We start from the raw sequence: 16,637 nt of genomic DNA, 5'->3' as shown, positions 1-16,637 counted from the left end.
GAATGGTTTCCTGAAGTATTTTATGATAGAGAATTTAGAAATACAATAATAGCATACATGATATATATTTAAAACATTAAAAAAATTATTACCAGATAATATCAATTCAGCAAATGTATTTCCAAATTATCCTACATAGAACATCATTAATCTTTTTTACCTTTGTAATTTTATTCTAATCATATCTGCAACGCAGTAAAGCAATACAATCAATTAAAGAAATAGTAATAATGGTCAGCATTTATAGAGTGCTCACCAAATGCCAGTCACTGTGTTAAGCCCTTTACAATCTTTATATCATTTTGATCCTAGCAACACCCATGGGAGGTGGGTACTGATGGGATACCTGGGGTCTAGGTCAAACCAACTTGTAAAACCAGTCTGTGAAGTTGTAATTTGTCCTTTCCCACCCTTGAGCTCTGCCCCTTCTCCCTATCCCACACTCCACCTAGGCAACACCCTGTGACCCCTTTTGTTCTTACTTAATCTCTTCATTTCTTCTCAGGCCTGGCCCACACCCTCCTTTATCCTTGCCTTTTGTCTCCTTCCACCTCGCCCAAATCTTATCTAAACTATCTATTCACATTCTCCTCTTGATCAGCTCTGACCTTTGTCTATGCACTGAGGCCCCTCCCCTCAGGTCAGCCCTGACAATGGCAGCCCTACCTTTTAAAGGTAAAAGCAGGTCCCCTAAAGGACTCTTGCCTGTAATGGCATAATAATAAACTTTCTCAACTCTAATTCCAAGCTAGGCTGAGCTAAATTCTTTCCAGACGCCCTTGCAGGTTTCCTGGTCTTGGATGAGATCAGGGTTCCTGCTGAACCTATTGGGATCCCGTCCCCCATCATGTACCATTATTATTTTCCTCTTTTACCCATCATCAAGCCAAGGCAAACAGAGATAAGATTACTTGCTTAATTTCACACAGCTAACAAGTTTATGAGACCAAAATGCAAGTCATGGTTCCTTGCATTTTTCCAGCAGTTCTTATTGTCCTTCTAATACCTTTCTTTGAGAACCTGATCTGAGATGAAAGGGGTTCCCAGGGTTGGAGGGGAGGGTCTCTGAGCTGGGGTGGAAGTCAGAGAGGAATTTCTGAGCTTGGAGGGAAGTAGATTTGGGTGTCCTTGATCTAAACAACCTTTTCTCTTTTCATGGTCAGTGAAGGGTTAACAAGCACCTATTTAAGTTTCAGATGAATTTGTAAATGCAAACCTTTTTATCTTTTTTCCCCTTCACTCTGAAATTGCTTTGAAACTAGCCACCTTGCTTCATTACACTAAAACAATAGCTTTATCAGTCTTCAGGTGGGAAGACTTTATTTACCCCTGAAACTTTTACAGAATTTATGACAAAATCACTTCCTGCTCTTCTAAAGTCTCTGTTCCTTTTCATAAATGTGATCTCTAAAAATGCTTTTGGGCCACTTTTTCCCTCATGCGTGCACCATCAGCTTCCAGGAGTTGGTGGCAGTTTTGACAAGTCTCATTCCATGCTAGATACACATGCAAGGAAGACAACAGAACTCTCCCTTTTTCATGCCAGGGTGGCAGATGAATGCCTAAGTGTCTCACAGAACAGCTTCAACTACAGTCACTCCTCACCTTTTGTATTCCTTTGGATGAACTTCCTTATTGGATGAACTCTCACCCCGTGCACATTGTGGTTCTACTTCATCAATCCTTAGAGCTCAGAAGGTCCAACTCTACTCTTTATAGGAAGAGCTTTATACCTATCACTTAACTCCAAACACTTAACAGATCAGTGATGTTAGACTTAGAGTCAGGAAGACCTGGATTTGAATCCTACCTCAGACACTTAGTTGTTGTGTGTCCCTGGGCTTTACCTCTCTGGGCCTCAGTTTCCCCATCTGTAAAATGAGTTGGTTGGACTTGGTGACCTCTTAGGTCCCTGCTAGTTCTAAGTCTAAGGTTCTATGATCCATTTTTCAAGTGTCAGATCAAATTAGTAAGCATTTCTTAGCTTACTATGAACCAGTCTTTTGCTGAGTTCTGGGAATACAATTATGTGCACAAAGACATTGCTTGCCCTCCAGGGAATCTCATCCAAACATTCATTATCCTCTGTGGTCTTATCTTGTGGTAAATCCCTTCCTTCGCCTCAACTTCTTTCTGTTTGGAGAGAAACCCCCAGAGTCCAGGAAAAATTGTTTTGTTTTTCTTTTATTTTTGGGAAGGGAAGGAGAAGGGGGCAGGGCCTCCCTGCCTCAAAAAAACAGATCCCATGACTTGCAAAGTATAGGAGTTCCTGCGGAATCTGTTGAAACTTCCTTTGACCCTGAAAATCTTGGAGAGAGGGTACATATTTGGCCTGGGCCTTATGCATATCTGCCAGAGATATCTGTGTTGACCAGCCTCCACCATGATGAAAGTAAGAGAAGCTGTCAAGCTGGTAAATTCCAGGCAAATTTGTCTCCAAAGGATAGATTGGTCAGGCTGTGTGAGATGAAAGAGTTCAGAGTCTGAGTCTGAGATCAGAAAGGTCTTTATTCTTTCTCATGAGAAAGGGCCCCCTGCCCCAGTTGCTCAAATGGTGTCTGCTAGGGAGAGAGCAACATGTGGAAGCAAGCCTATATTTATATACCCCACCCCCATGTAGAAACCCCAAACCCCAACTGGTCTTCACTCCCATTGGTGGGGAGGCCAGCTCACAATCTAAGCAGGGGAACCTATCCCGGAGACAAAGGACATACCATGTTTCCCCGATAATAAGACCTATCCCGAAAATAAGCCCTCCCCTTACTGTGTAAGATTCCTCTAAAATAAGCCCTCCCCCGAAAATAAGCCCTATTGCGATTGCTACTGTAGTGAAGGTGATCCCCTGCGCTACACGCTACATTACAGTACCCTCTGTATGTGCCGTCCCCCCCTCCCCCCGGGTGAAACGCACGCAGCGCTCCGAGCTGCATCCAATCAGAGCTGCAGCAGCAAGTGTGTCATCCTGTTCTTCCCCAGTGATTTGCTTGCTGGCGCCATTGAGAGCAGTGCTGCGGAGGAGAGCTGAGGCAGGACAACATAAGCCCTCCCCTGAAAATAAGCCCTCTGGTGTTTTTCTTTCCAAAAAAAAATAGTAAGACAGTGTCTTATTATCGGGGAAACACAGGAGAAACATGTGGGTGTCTAATGCAAGGCCAGGAAAGCAATTTTGTCCTTATTTGGCATATCTTGTGCTGAGGTGGCCTGGGGAGGGTCTCCATTGCTCTAAGTCCCAGATTCCTGCAACATCAGCTGACTTCTAAACTTAGCCCTAGTGGATGCTGAAGCCACTCTAGATTTGATTTTTCAAAATGGGGAAACTTCACTACAAGTTATCGCTCACAAGGCTAACATGTGAAGTGGAGCTGAACGGCAATCCCTTTAGTGCCCCACCTTCAGCTCACTCCATTGAGTTCCCCTATTCCCCCTCTTATGTTATAAGTAGGGCAACCACAGGGTAGGAGGCTGGGAAATGTGGTTTAAGAAAAGCCAATCCCCTGGAGAGCATTTCCTTTCTGTGTAGGGGAAGAATGGTGAAAAGGATTGGGTGCTGGACTGGTATCTAGGAAGACCTGTCATTTAAGAGAGCTAAATTCAGTTTCCTCAACTGTAAAATGAAAGGGTGGAATTCGATGGCCTCTAAGGTCTTTCCTAGGCCCAAATCTCTGACCCTTAGCCAAGGGAGATTTTCACACTATTGGAGGCGTGGGGGAACTGAGACTGATGAGGAAACAGTGCATGTGTGTGTCCTGTCATACCGCTCACAGAGTGGATGCCATTCACAATTGCTGGTGCTCTCACAATTGGTGTTTCTCTTTTCCTTTTTTTCTGAGTTCATATAATTGAATTTGAATAAGTTACATGTGTGTATGATGACACTCTACAGGGCACGCCTTCCCATCCTCTGCATTCTAAACACATGCTCCTACTTCTCTACACATAACATTTCATCTCCTGCCTTTGCTTTTGCACAGGCTTGTGACCCATACTTGGAATGTCTTCCATTCTCACCTCTTAAAATTCCTCCTTTCCTTCAAAGCTGAGCTCAGACACCATCTCCTACATGTGACCCTTCCACATCCATCCAGCTCCAAGGGGAAGCTAAGGTGGCACAGTGGAGAAAGTGCTGGGGCTGGAGTCAGGAAGACTTGAATTCAAATTCAGACATTTAGTAGCTATGGGACCCTGGGCAAGTCACTTCACCTTTGTTTGCCTCAAGTTCATCAACTGTAAAATAGGAATAATAATGGAGCTTACCTCCCAGGGTTGTTGTGAGAATCAAATGAGATAATCATTGTATAGTGCTTGGCACAGTAAGTTCTTTATAAATGTTAGCTATTAGTAATAATAGTACTCTCCCTCCCCTTCCTTGTAGAAGAACTTTATCTTTATTTACTCTTTGTATATTTACTTACTGTGTGCATGTTGTTACCTCCCAATGTAATGTGGGCTCCTCAAGAAGTTCCACAGTTTACATGGCATCTCACCAATGGACTTCCTTTCCCTTGTTGCCGGCCAGTTGTCTCTGGCTATACAGGATCGGGCAGACTGACTGGTAGCTATCTCCCTTCATTTCTGAAAAAAGAAGTGGGTTCTTCTGGACAGAGAATGTACTTCACTCCCATTTCAGATCCTTCTCCTGATAAGTTCAGTTAACATGGTGCATTAATTGTGCATGTAATAGTGCTTTTATACATCCCACAAGAGCTAAACAGAAGCCTCATTTCCCAACAGAGAAGCCTGGATGTCAGTTAGAATTCCTGAGCACTGGCTCCCTCATCCCTCCCCCAAAGGCTAGATGAAGAGAAGCAGTGGGGAGTGTGGGGTTGGTGAGGCAGCCAGGGAGAGCTGTGGCATCAGGCACTTCCCGGAACACAGCGCCTGGAAGTGGATGGTTGGGTTTTTGGAAGATAGGATTTCACCATCTTCCCTGCCTTTCCTGATGCAGAAGAAAGTAGTTCACATACTTCTTTGAGTGAATATCTGTACAAGACAGATACATTGTTTTATAAGCAACTTGTTTGAAGGACATTGCCTCCTTACCTCTGAATCCTAGAATTTTTGATTTCCTTCAAAGCTACCTCTCACAAGGGGTCTTTCCTTATCCACTATGTTGTCTTAGCCATCTTAGTAGCACAGTGAATAGTACTCTGGTCCTAGAGGCAGGAAGACCTGAGTTCAGATCCAGCCCCAGACACTTATTAGCTATGTCACCCTGGGAAATAATGCAGAATTGCAATAGAGGTGCTGCTAGGTGGTGAGGTAGAGTGCCAGGCCTGGAGTCAGAAAGACTCTTCTCCCTGAGTTCAAATCTGGCTTCACACACTTACTGGCTGTGTGACCTTAGGCAAGTCACTTGACCCTGTTTGCCTCAGTTTCTTCATCTGTAAAATGAGTTGGAGAGAGAAGGAAATGGCTAACCACTCTAGGTATCTTTGCCAAGAAAACCCCAAATGGGGTTACAGAGTCAGACATGACGGAAAAACAACTGAACAGGAGAGATGCAATTTAGGGCTATGTGATATGGGCATTCACCCACCCACCTGGCTATTTTGTGAAGTGGTTAAGTTGCAAATACGGTACATTAGGGAAGTCACTTAGCCTCTGTCTGCCTCAGTTTCTTCACTATAAAATGGGGGGAATATAATAGCATCTATCTGCCAGGGTGGTTGTGAGGATCAAATAAGATAATGTTTGTATTGTATTTATCACTTACGTTATTGTTCAATCAAGTCTGACTTTCCTTGTCCCCATGTACCATGGCACACCAGGCCCTTCTATCTTCCCCATCTCCTGAATTCTGTCCAAGTTCATGTTCATTGTTTCTGATGGGGTGCTTGGGGTATCTATGTTTGTAACATCAGTTTGTAAAATCAATTTGTAAAACCAGTCTGTAAAATCACATTTCTCACCCCCCCCCCCAGCCTCAGAGCATTAACTCTGCCCCTTCCCCCTGCCAGCACTCTGCCTAGCAACAATTCATGAACTGTTTATCTCCCTCTAGTATAATGGCCAGCTGCACCTAGGAAACCTTCAGTGCACTATCTGTTAAGTTAACTCCTCAGCCAATTATACACATACTGAATCCCCCTCAGCCTTGGTTCCCAACATCCATCTTATCAAACAGGACACTGATGGGTGGCAGACTAGGCACTTCTCAATCAATCCTGACTGCTAGCTGACTTAGTGACCTTTCAAGCCTAAAACCACACCTCCAGGTAGCCCCCGCCCTGGGCTATTTCCCAGTGAATTACAGGCAATTCGCCTGCAGGATGGACAATAAAAGTGCACGTCTCTTTAAGCACTGACCACTCCTTAACTCCTCCCTAATCCCACCCTTACTCACCTAGTTAGCATAATTGGCATCTGATTTACTATTGTAACTCTTTATAAACTATACCTTTGACTTCTTTAAGTTTGCAGGTTCCCTAAGAACCCTTGCCCGATGTAAAGTGTAGCAATAAACTTTTACAATTTTACAAAAGATTGCTTGGGCCTTGTGAATTCATTCCAGACTGCACAGCAGGGACTCATCATTGGAGCGCCTGAAACACCTATCACCTCCTCCTCATTTCCATGACATCATCCATCTCACCCTCTGCCCTCCCCTTCCTTTTGCCTTCAGTTTTTCCCAACACCAGGGTCTTTTCCAGTGAGTCCCACCTTTTCATCATGTGGCCAAAGTATTTAAGCTTCAGCTTCACTATTTGACCTCCCAGGGAACAGCCTGAATTAATTTGTTGCCTAAGTTATAGTAGCCACTTAATGAATGCCTGCTTCCTTCCTTTCTCTCTCTCTGGAAATTACTTTGGATATACTTTGTATTCAGTTACTTGTGTTCATGTTGTATCCCCCCAGAAGAATGTAAACTCCTGGAGGCTAGGAACCATTTAGGTTTTGTCTTTGTATGCCCAGCACCTCCCACAAGTCAGTACACATAGTAGGGGCTCAGTTAATGTTGTTGAGTACAAAGAGCCAAACGAAACCAGACTCCATTTCTTTTCTTTCTTTTGCATGGTCATCATTCACTTTTTTTTTTTACGGGTTATGCTTCACTGAAGTCTGTGAGACCTCATTATAATCTACCCCTTTTCCATACCTAGTCCAGAAGTACACCAGGGTTATTGCCTCGGCCACCTGCAGCCCAGCCAGTCCATGAACTTACTGACTGGTTTTTAAAATATTCATAGGGATGATGACAGAAGTGAAGCACTTTGGGGGCAGCTACGTTCGCAGTGAACAGAGCATCGTCTCTGGAGTCAGGAGGACCTGAGTTCAAATCCAAACTCAGACACTCAACACACACACACATACACACAACTAGCCAGGTGATCTTGGCCAAGTCATTTAATTCCAATTGCCCTACCTTCTCCCCGTCTAAAAAGAAAATAAAAAAAGAAGTGAAGCACTTTTCACTGAAAAGCAAGTAACTTTTCATCAGATAATTATGGTGAAGGAAACTGTCTCACCTACAATAAACATGAGAAATGATAAGCAAAGGCCTCTCCCCAACATATAGTACTTATCTTCTGAAATCAAGATGTTTCAATATTTCTTTCTTTTAGTTTTTAAAAAATATTCATTTGAAGGGAATGTTGTACTTTTTGTACAAAATTATTTTGTTCTATAACTGCGTCCTATTATTTTTTTTTTATGACTCACCATTTTCTTTATTTGTACAAAATAGTGAATAATCATACCCTGGCTGGGAAAAAAGGGAGTTTCAGCTTTAAACAAGTCCTTCTGTTCTGAAGCATCTATTTTGAAGGCTTGGGACCAGCAGCTTTAGCCCCAGCATCTTTGGGTTTGGACTCGGCAGGCTTAGCAGCCTTAGAATGAGACTTGGCAGCCTTGGAATCAGACTTGGTGACCTTGGGGTCAGACTTGGTGGCCTTAGCATCAGATTTGGTGGCCTTGGGGCCAGATTTGGTAGCCTTGGGATCTGACTTACTGACCTTGGCGGCAGACTTGGCAGCCTTGGGGTCAGTGGGCTTGGCAGCCTTGGGGTTAGTGGGCTTGGCAGCCTTGGGGTCAGTGGGCTTGGTAGACTTGGGGTCAGTGGTTCTGGCAACCTTAGAGTCAGGCTTTGTGATCCTGGAGCCTGGACGTTTGATGCCGATCCTAGGACCTGGACGCTTGGTAGCCATCTTGTAGCCAGCACGCCGGGCGCTGGCCTTGGGGATCTTGTGCCTGAGGAGCTTGGCTTTAGAGGCCTTGGTGCTCAGGGCCTTGATGGCCTCTGCTCGGGCCTTGATGGCTTTGGCGTTGTTGGCCTGCATCTTCTTCAGCCCCTTCTTATTGTGTTTCTTGGCAAAGCGCATGTCTCTCAGAACCTTGGGGTCAACCCCTTTCAGAGACTCGTATCTCTGTGACCTAGGTTTCTTGATGCCATTTTCGTGATTGGTTGTGAGTGGTATGGTTCTTAGACTTAGCCATCTTTACACCGCAGCCTGCGCTAACAGGCACTCCACCGACCGGAAGAGGCCAAAGGGCCTCTTCTATTATTTTCTTAAACAGAAACATTTTGTACATAAGGAGATAGCGTTTTGAGATTTTAAACAGGAACCTCTATAATGAACTTTTTTAAAAAAAGACTCTTATTTGGGGTGGTGTCCAGCAATATTTTATACAAATAAAGAAATACAGTGAAACTAATGCAGTATTGCAATATAGGTGCAATTTAGGGCTGTGTGATACAGGGGCATTAAGCTCCGCCTTGTGGCTATTTGTGAGGTGGTTAAGTTGCAAATATGGTACAATTAGGCACATCTAGCTTGCTCTGAGAAACTGGCTTGGTTTTAGTACTGTAAAAGTGATTCTCAGTTTTTTCAGATACCTTCTTTTCCTTGGTTTGAGTTTGTAGCCCTATGATTCTCCTCTCCTAAAAGTATTATAACATTTCTTGAATTTCATTTTGAGAATTTGCTAGCATCTTTTGAAATTATTGGAGACACCCTAAGGTATTGCAAAGTGAGGTGTGGGGATCTCTGTAAGAGACCTTCCTACTTCCCTTCCTACCCATTTTTGAAACAGATTAACCTGTGGGGAGAGGTAGCCCTATAAATAATTGTGCACACACACAAAATTGATTGGATGAGCAAAAGCCTCTTTAATCTAAAGGCTAACACAGACAGTTAAGTTTATATTCCTGCCCCACAACAAGTGCTAAAAGACATAGCCAATGGTGTTTCACTGAGGCAGGGAGTTTTCTCCCCTCAAAATTCCAAGTGGAATTTTACATACATTGCACATCTCTGGGTCTGGTTAGGATCAGACAGCATGTAATCCCACTGTCCTTTCCATAATCATCATGGCAGTCTGATCAGGAACAAGGACTAGGGCTCTCTGATTTGTTTGGAAACCAAGTTAATAGTAATATTAGTGTCAATAATGTGTCACATTTGAACTTAACCATTAATTTCTCTCAAGCAAAGGGAAGATAAACTGTATTTGTCTCGTAGAGACTGTTCCTGGGACAGGAAAGTTTACAACAACATTAAAAATGACAAAACTGGTTTGTAGGCAGAAAACATAAAAGATTAAGACCTGTTCTTGGCACATCTCTGAAGGACTTTTCTACTGCCTTAATGGGTTTCCCTAAGCGCAAAAGTGAAAGTTATTTCCAATGAAAACAAAAATATTTATGGTTATTTGGGTCCATACCTGTGGTTTCCTCCTCATAAGGTATTCCCAGTGCAGAAACTCCCTTCACTGAGACAGACTAACAACTTACCTGCAACTCATAGTCAATAGTTTAAATCCAGATCTTCCTGATTCTAAGGCCAGCCTCATGCTGCCCCTAATAGAACATAGTAATTTCAAATTTCCTGAAGCATTTGAATCTGATTAACCTTTTAATAGTAAGTGAACTCAAACTCAAAACCTAATTATTCCTTTTCAGATCTCCCAAATTCAAGGGGCCCTGTTATAAATTGTCATTTTATTGTATCAAGTTATGGCATAAAAGAATGACTAATGACTTTCAAACGTCTCTAATTTAAACCTGGGAGTATTTTATGCACTGCAAGTAATCTGGCTCAAAAATTTGTAGTTAGCTATTAACCAACTTTATGCCCTTTTCCCAAGGGAGTCAACAAAATCAATTTTTTTTAAAAAGCACATAGTGGATATGGGTTTGGTCTTTGAACTGTTATGTGCTGGCAAACTAGTAGCAAAATTCAAAAAGGAAACAATATCTTTATACATGCAAGCACATTTTGCAGCTTCATTCATTCATTTTATTATATTGTGTAAACTGTTGATTTCTTAAAGCAACATGAAATTTGTTTTCAGCAATGGGTTTTTCAGTATGCTAGCTAGTGAATATTTTCTATCCTACATCATTACAAAAATCCAGTTTACATGAAGATGAGTATATGATTTGGTGGGAAGAGGTGTTGTGTGGGGTACGGAGACCCTAACCCAAATTGTACTTGGAAGGTAGAAAGATTTATTAGAATCTCGTGAGAAGCGGGCGGTCCAGTCTCTGGGACAGCACTGAGAGAGAGGAGGCTGCCATACATAAGCTAAAGCTGGGTTAAATAAGCAAGGGTTATGAATATTAACATAATTATTACTAATGAGGCTCTAATCTTGTACATAATACATTAAGTCCATTACTACTATTACTATTACCATCAGTGTGTTACAACCTCAGAATACTGGACCCCTCCTTTCAGTCTACTCTTGATACATTCTTATCTGGACTTGAGGGTCTCAAGGCTACTGTCTATTCCTTGATTGGTCAAATCCAACTTGCTGCTGTCAGCTCCTTCTGATGAGGGATGGCTCCCAATAGATTCAACAGGAACTTTGATCTTATCTAAGACCAGAAAACCTGCAATAGCATCTGGAAAGAATTCAAAGTCTCAGGCTTAATTGGAGTGAGAGTTGAAAAGTTTATTTTTAGGCTTTTACAGAAGCAGGCAAGAGTCCTTAGGGGACCTGCAAGTGAGAGGGGTACAGGCTTTTACTTTTAAAGGGTAGGGCTGCCATTGTCAGGGCTGACCAGATGGATGTAAGGGACCTCAGTGCATAGATAAAAGTTAGGGCTGACTGAGAGGAACTTGTGACTTCAGTGCATAGATAGTTTAACTTGGAGATGAAATTTGGGCCAGACAGGAGACATGAGGAGATTAAGCTAGAACAAAGGAGTCACAAGTTGTTGCCTAGGCAGAGTGTGGATAGGGGAAAGGGGCAGAGTTTGAGGCTGGGAAAGGGAAACGTGATTTTACAGACTGGTTTTACAAATTGGTTTTACAGACTGATGTTATTACAAATTGATTTAGACCCCAGGTACCCATCATTTCCATTCTTCATTATTTTTACTATTATCTATGAGTTTTTGTCTGAGAACCAGGGACTGAGCTTCTTTTCCAAGGTTACTGCCTGTTCTCCCTTATCAGCAGTCTTGTTCAGGGGGCAGTTCCCTTCATGGGTGCAGATACAGGGATTCAAAAGAAAACAATAACAAACAATTGTCCCTTCCAAAGTCCAAAAGTCTCTTTTCACACTGTTGTCTGGCAGGGGTTACACCATCTGACGGAAGTCCTCTGGTTGTTTTCCATCCATCCATCCTCAGCATCACATTCCAGGCTCTTTCTCTTCTGCCTCCTTTCATTCACTTTCCTACAAAAGGAACCTTAGAACCAATTTAAATTACCCATCCTGAACCCTTATCATTCTTACAAAATTAAAATTGGAGTCTTGGTCAATTGTCATGATCACACATTAAAACTAGTTTCTTATATTTTTGCATTAATCCATTATTAATTCCTCCACCAGGAGGATGGGATTTCACTAAGGGATTCACATTATACTAACAGTTACAACAATTAAAATATTTATTAAGTAGTCCAGAAACTATTCTCCTTTTAACATTAGCTAATTATGAGAAAGCTGAGACAAGTATGATACTGACTAACTATGATACTAAGAATAATATTCCCACAAATCCTTGACCTACTTGTCCTCACATTATTACAAAGAACTAAAGGACCCTGACTTATACAGGAATACCTATTCTAAATCCTAAGCCTAATAGCTTTATCTTATAGTAACTTAAGATGTTCCAGAATCAAGTATTTAATAGATTTGTTGTTGTATTTTCAAAACTTTTGATTATTGAAACTTGTTACCAAGAATAGGGACAAAACTGTAATGAGGGAACCATTTTCCCCAACTTCAGAGTGTCAATTCCAGGCAAAATGTATACCAAGCTGCAATCTGCATTGAGCCAAGCTCAGAGTCTGCCAGGTGTTAATGGGAGGGTCGAGTCAGGAGAATCCTACCTCAGCTCATTCGGGACAGTCGTTCTCCCGACCTTCCATACCCATATTTCATAGGCCTTCCATATCTGTACCTTATAGGGTCTGGCATTATGGATCTGTGGCTCAGATAGCTTAGACAGCCTTTCTTAATATCCATACTTGGAGTTAGACTCAGAGGAACAGTCAGTTAACAATCCCATCAAATCTTAAATAATAAGCTCCAACAATCAGTTTAAGATATGATTATAATCTCACATTGGTTAAGGAACATCTCTAAAGTGAGTCTCAAATAGCCTGTATTCATTTCTATATTTATTCTTGTTCATAAAAATCAAATCTCCCATCAGGTTTATAAATTATTGCTCTAATAGATTTGCATCTACTTCCCAAGATTCCCTATCTTTCTGTAACTATGCTTAATCTGATCTCACACTAAAATTTCTTTTCTCTCAACTAAAAATGTCTCTGATTTAATCCCAACAATTAATTCAGTCAATTGCATTAATACCCAATTACACTTTGAAATACATTGGGACCCCATTACTTATACACTGATATAACTTTTCTATAGTAACTTTATAATCCCAATCTCAGTCCATGGGATAATGATTCAATATTGCATTTGTATCCTTATTTCCTTTTTCTTCTCAAATATGATTGAGCTATTAATTATAAAATCTAGTTACAAATCTTTCTGTCTTCCTAAATACTTCCTCACACCCTTCTCAACATACTTAAACCATCTGATACAAAGGTATCCATACCACTATTTAGAGACAGGAGGGGCTTGGAAATCCCCATTTGTCCCCAAACCTTCTTATTTTAACATCAAATTACTCTTAGTAAGTTGCAATACCACAAAGATTTACCAGGACTCACATACATAAGGGATTCCCTTTAACATCTTTCCCTTCACAATTTTTGAACTCGTCCTGGTAAGGCCAATTGTTAGAGATCCTTTTTACTCTTTTGTACATAGACTTTGCTGCTTCTCAGTGAGTCAAGTTTATTGTTTAGGAGCTTCATAACTAAAACAAGCTCACTTTCCCAGGCAGTTTTACAACATCATACAGTAGCAGGAGGACTATTCTGAATGAGCAGAACTAGTCAAAATAAAGTTTTCAGCCAGCCTATTCCTTTCCACATACAGCAATTAACAATTTTAGTTTTTAGCATTAAAACAAATCCCTACAGTTTTATCAAATCATTCTGATTTTAAACAATTCACTATAGATAATATTCAATACACTAATGGGAAGACTTCTCTACCTGCTGTCCCTCTCCTCCTGCTTCCTTTCCCAGGACTAAGATTGCTTCCCCTTCCTGGATTATAAAATTTTCCTTGTCTCTCTCATCTTGTGTCTCCCATCTTGTTCTCAGTCTTTCCCATAAAACTTCTGAAACTACTTCATTATTCTGGAACCCATAAACATTGCTCTAAATCTCAGGGTCTGTTTTTCCCAGCCTTCCTGTCAGGAGACTCACACTGCTTTATTAATACCCTTTTGTTTACTTCCTTGCATATAAGACACTTCACAGATTTGTTGATTGACCATTTCTCTCCCATCAAACAACAACCAATACCTTGCTCAATTTCAGTCTTCCCAAACTTAATTAAATTTTCCCTTTCAGCTTCTATGAACACAAGTATTGCTTTTGTCTTAAGGTCTTGGGGATTCAACACATCCCTCTTCATAGATTCTATGGACAGGGCGGCCTCCTCAACTTTCTTGTCTGCTAATTTGTTCCCCATCATCTCATACCAAAGATCTTATAAAACATTTCTTCATAAGAATATTTCCCTTTTTCAAAAATAGTTTATCCTGATATCATTAACTACTATACAATTCCTAAATTCTCTGGTCATAAAATCTTTCCCAAATAATTAACAAAATTTATACAAGAACGTTTAACAGGTCTTTTCTTCACATAATTATATTTCATAATCATACTTTTGTAAATACTTGATTTATGCAATAACTCCAAATAGCTTGGTTAACAATCTTACAAGTTTAAACAATCTTAACTGAAACTTTCTTTTAATGCAACTGTTTACCTGTAACAATATCATAAATAAATATCATGTACCTAAATTTAGACTTTGAAACCAAAATCAAGTGATTACCAATCTGGTGATCTTAAATTTAGTTATTTCCAAATTGCTTTGCACAAAAAAAAATCATTCATCCCATTACCATTGGCATAAAATTCACACTTAAAGAAAATCCCACATAAGATTAACAAACACGAAACAATTAATTTTTAGCTTACACAGTTTACACTCAAATAGCACTGTTGTTTTGTGCCAGGCATTGTACCAAGCACCTTTACAATTATATCAGTCCCATAAAAATTCCTAGGATGTGAATTCCACCACCATCCCCTTACTGAAGAGTAAACTAAGTTAGTAAATAAAACTTTTTTTGGGGGAGGGAAGAGGGCCATACAGTGAATCACTTTCTTAATGCCTAATAACAATATGTACCTTTTTATCACGTAACTATATATTTCTAAGTTCTAATACATTTGGTCCTCAGAAAGGAAATATATATCCACAAATTTATTTCTTTCCTTACTATTCCAATTACTCATTCACATTCATATCTTCCAAAAAGTTTATTATTACTACCTGTTTGTATCCCAAATATAACAGCTTTAAATGATCAGATTCTATAACATAAAAATCCAATTCAAATGAAATAAACATTATAAAATAGGGTTAACAGAATTGATAAAGTAACATAGCTGATTTTACACAACTTTTTTCCATCTTTTAGTTTTAACAAAATTTAGATTGAAAACTGCTTTATGTAACACCATTTCTGGCTCACAATAGTCACTCAATTTTTACAGTATAAGAGGATTTTACAATTTAGGGATACCATAATAACACAATGACATTAATTGCATTTCCAAATCATCACATACAAGAATTATTGATAAAAAATTAGCCTTACCAAGTGCAGAGGCTTTTCTCCTCTCCCCACAGTTGCAGAGTCTGATTGTGGACCCAGGGTTTTGAAAGGAGAGGAGGTCATCAGCATGCCTAGTGTGGACTTCAGGATAACAGGGGCCCAGGGCTGTTGCCAGGGGGCCCTTGATATAGCTGCTGTGCCCCCCCTTTTTTTTCAAGTGGGTGAGGGTAACTCAAATTCCCTACCACTCTTCAGCACTCTCTTTCCTTAATCTGATATGGTGAGAGAGGCTTTAACAAAATCTACTCAAATGTTTTTTGGCTATTCTAACTTTTACTCCCATAAATTTCACTTATGTGTCCACTCTTTAGAGCTTCTTTGAAAGTGAGAGCTTTGAATCTACCAGTTGAGTGAGTGGGACCCTGGTGTCCCCTTCTGTGCCAGAGAGCTCAAAACTTCACTCAAAACAAAACCCTTCACTCTTTTACAGATCTATGTATTTTCCTAATTTGCCCCAGTGTCAAATACTATATATCTTTAGCATTGAATCAGGAGTGACACTCTTCAAAAATGACCAAAATGTATTCAGTTGCCTTTCAGTTGCATTCTGATACACAAAGCTTTCCTCTTTTAGATGAGGCAAGAAATAGTTAAATGTTGTTCTGCCTGCTTCTTTGATCTGAGGGGAGAAGATGCACTTCCTTTCTTATCACTTTCTCCTCACTCCACTTGGCCAGAGTGGAATGAAGAAGAAGAGATTTTTCAAACTTTTAAAAAACTTAAAACTTTTAAAAATCTTAAAACTTCTGTTCACACCTTCCAATAACAAATAACTTATACCTGTCTTAACTTCTTACCCATGATCCTTCCTTTGCTACATGCTTAAACTTTCTTGCTTTTACTACTGTCTACTCATTCTTCTGTTGGACTTTGATTAAAGCCCCTTTAAAACCACACACTTTATTTCTCTCTAATTCTGACCTAACATTTCTCCTTTAGTCTTTCACTTGTATTTACCATCATATAACCTAAACAAGACAATATTTTGCTCATTTCAAAGGAATGTCCTGCAGTCCAGCTGCAGTTTAAAGCTTAGAGGTGTTAGATTGCTCACACACACTCATTCACACAGAAACAGAGACAGAGAGAGAGAAGGTGACAGGAAGATTCAAAAGCTCACAGAGGATTTCTAACACCCGGCACAAATCACATATTTTCTTGGCCCCCAGATAGATGCCAATGGGGGGCCAGGTAAGATTGCTTTGAGATAACCTAGGTACAGATCCCCAAGTATAGGGGGAAACTGGCCCATCCTTTCTTCCTGCCCTTGAACACACAGAGGCTGTTAATTACACAGACAACCACTTTACACAGAAACACAAAGAATGAATATACAAGCCAGTTTCACTTGATCATTTTTTTATCCTCCCCTTTATATTTTGGTAATTCATCCCAA

The 16,637-nt window shown here is 40.5% G+C and overlaps 2 pseudogenes; one reads left to right on the top strand and one right to left on the bottom strand.

Moving 5' to 3' along the window:
- Window positions 1-7,187, top strand: part of LOC138148059 (serine/threonine-protein kinase ICK-like) — a 134,227-nt pseudogene extending 127,040 nt beyond the window's left edge.
- A 487-nt stretch (window positions 7,188-7,674) lies between these two features.
- On the bottom strand, window positions 7,675-8,492 carry LOC138148139 (large ribosomal subunit protein eL29 pseudogene; annotated as a pseudogene).
- Window positions 8,493-16,637: the final 8,145 nt, after the last annotated feature.

The sequence above is a fragment of the Petaurus breviceps genome, unplaced genomic scaffold (assembly GCF_028583685.1).
Source record: "Petaurus breviceps papuanus isolate PSGF00001 unplaced genomic scaffold, PetGlider_PUasm1.0 90822, whole genome shotgun sequence".
NCBI classification, from domain to species: domain Eukaryota; kingdom Metazoa; phylum Chordata; class Mammalia; order Diprotodontia; family Petauridae; genus Petaurus; species Petaurus breviceps.
This window is presented reverse-complemented; position numbering and strand designations above follow the sequence as displayed.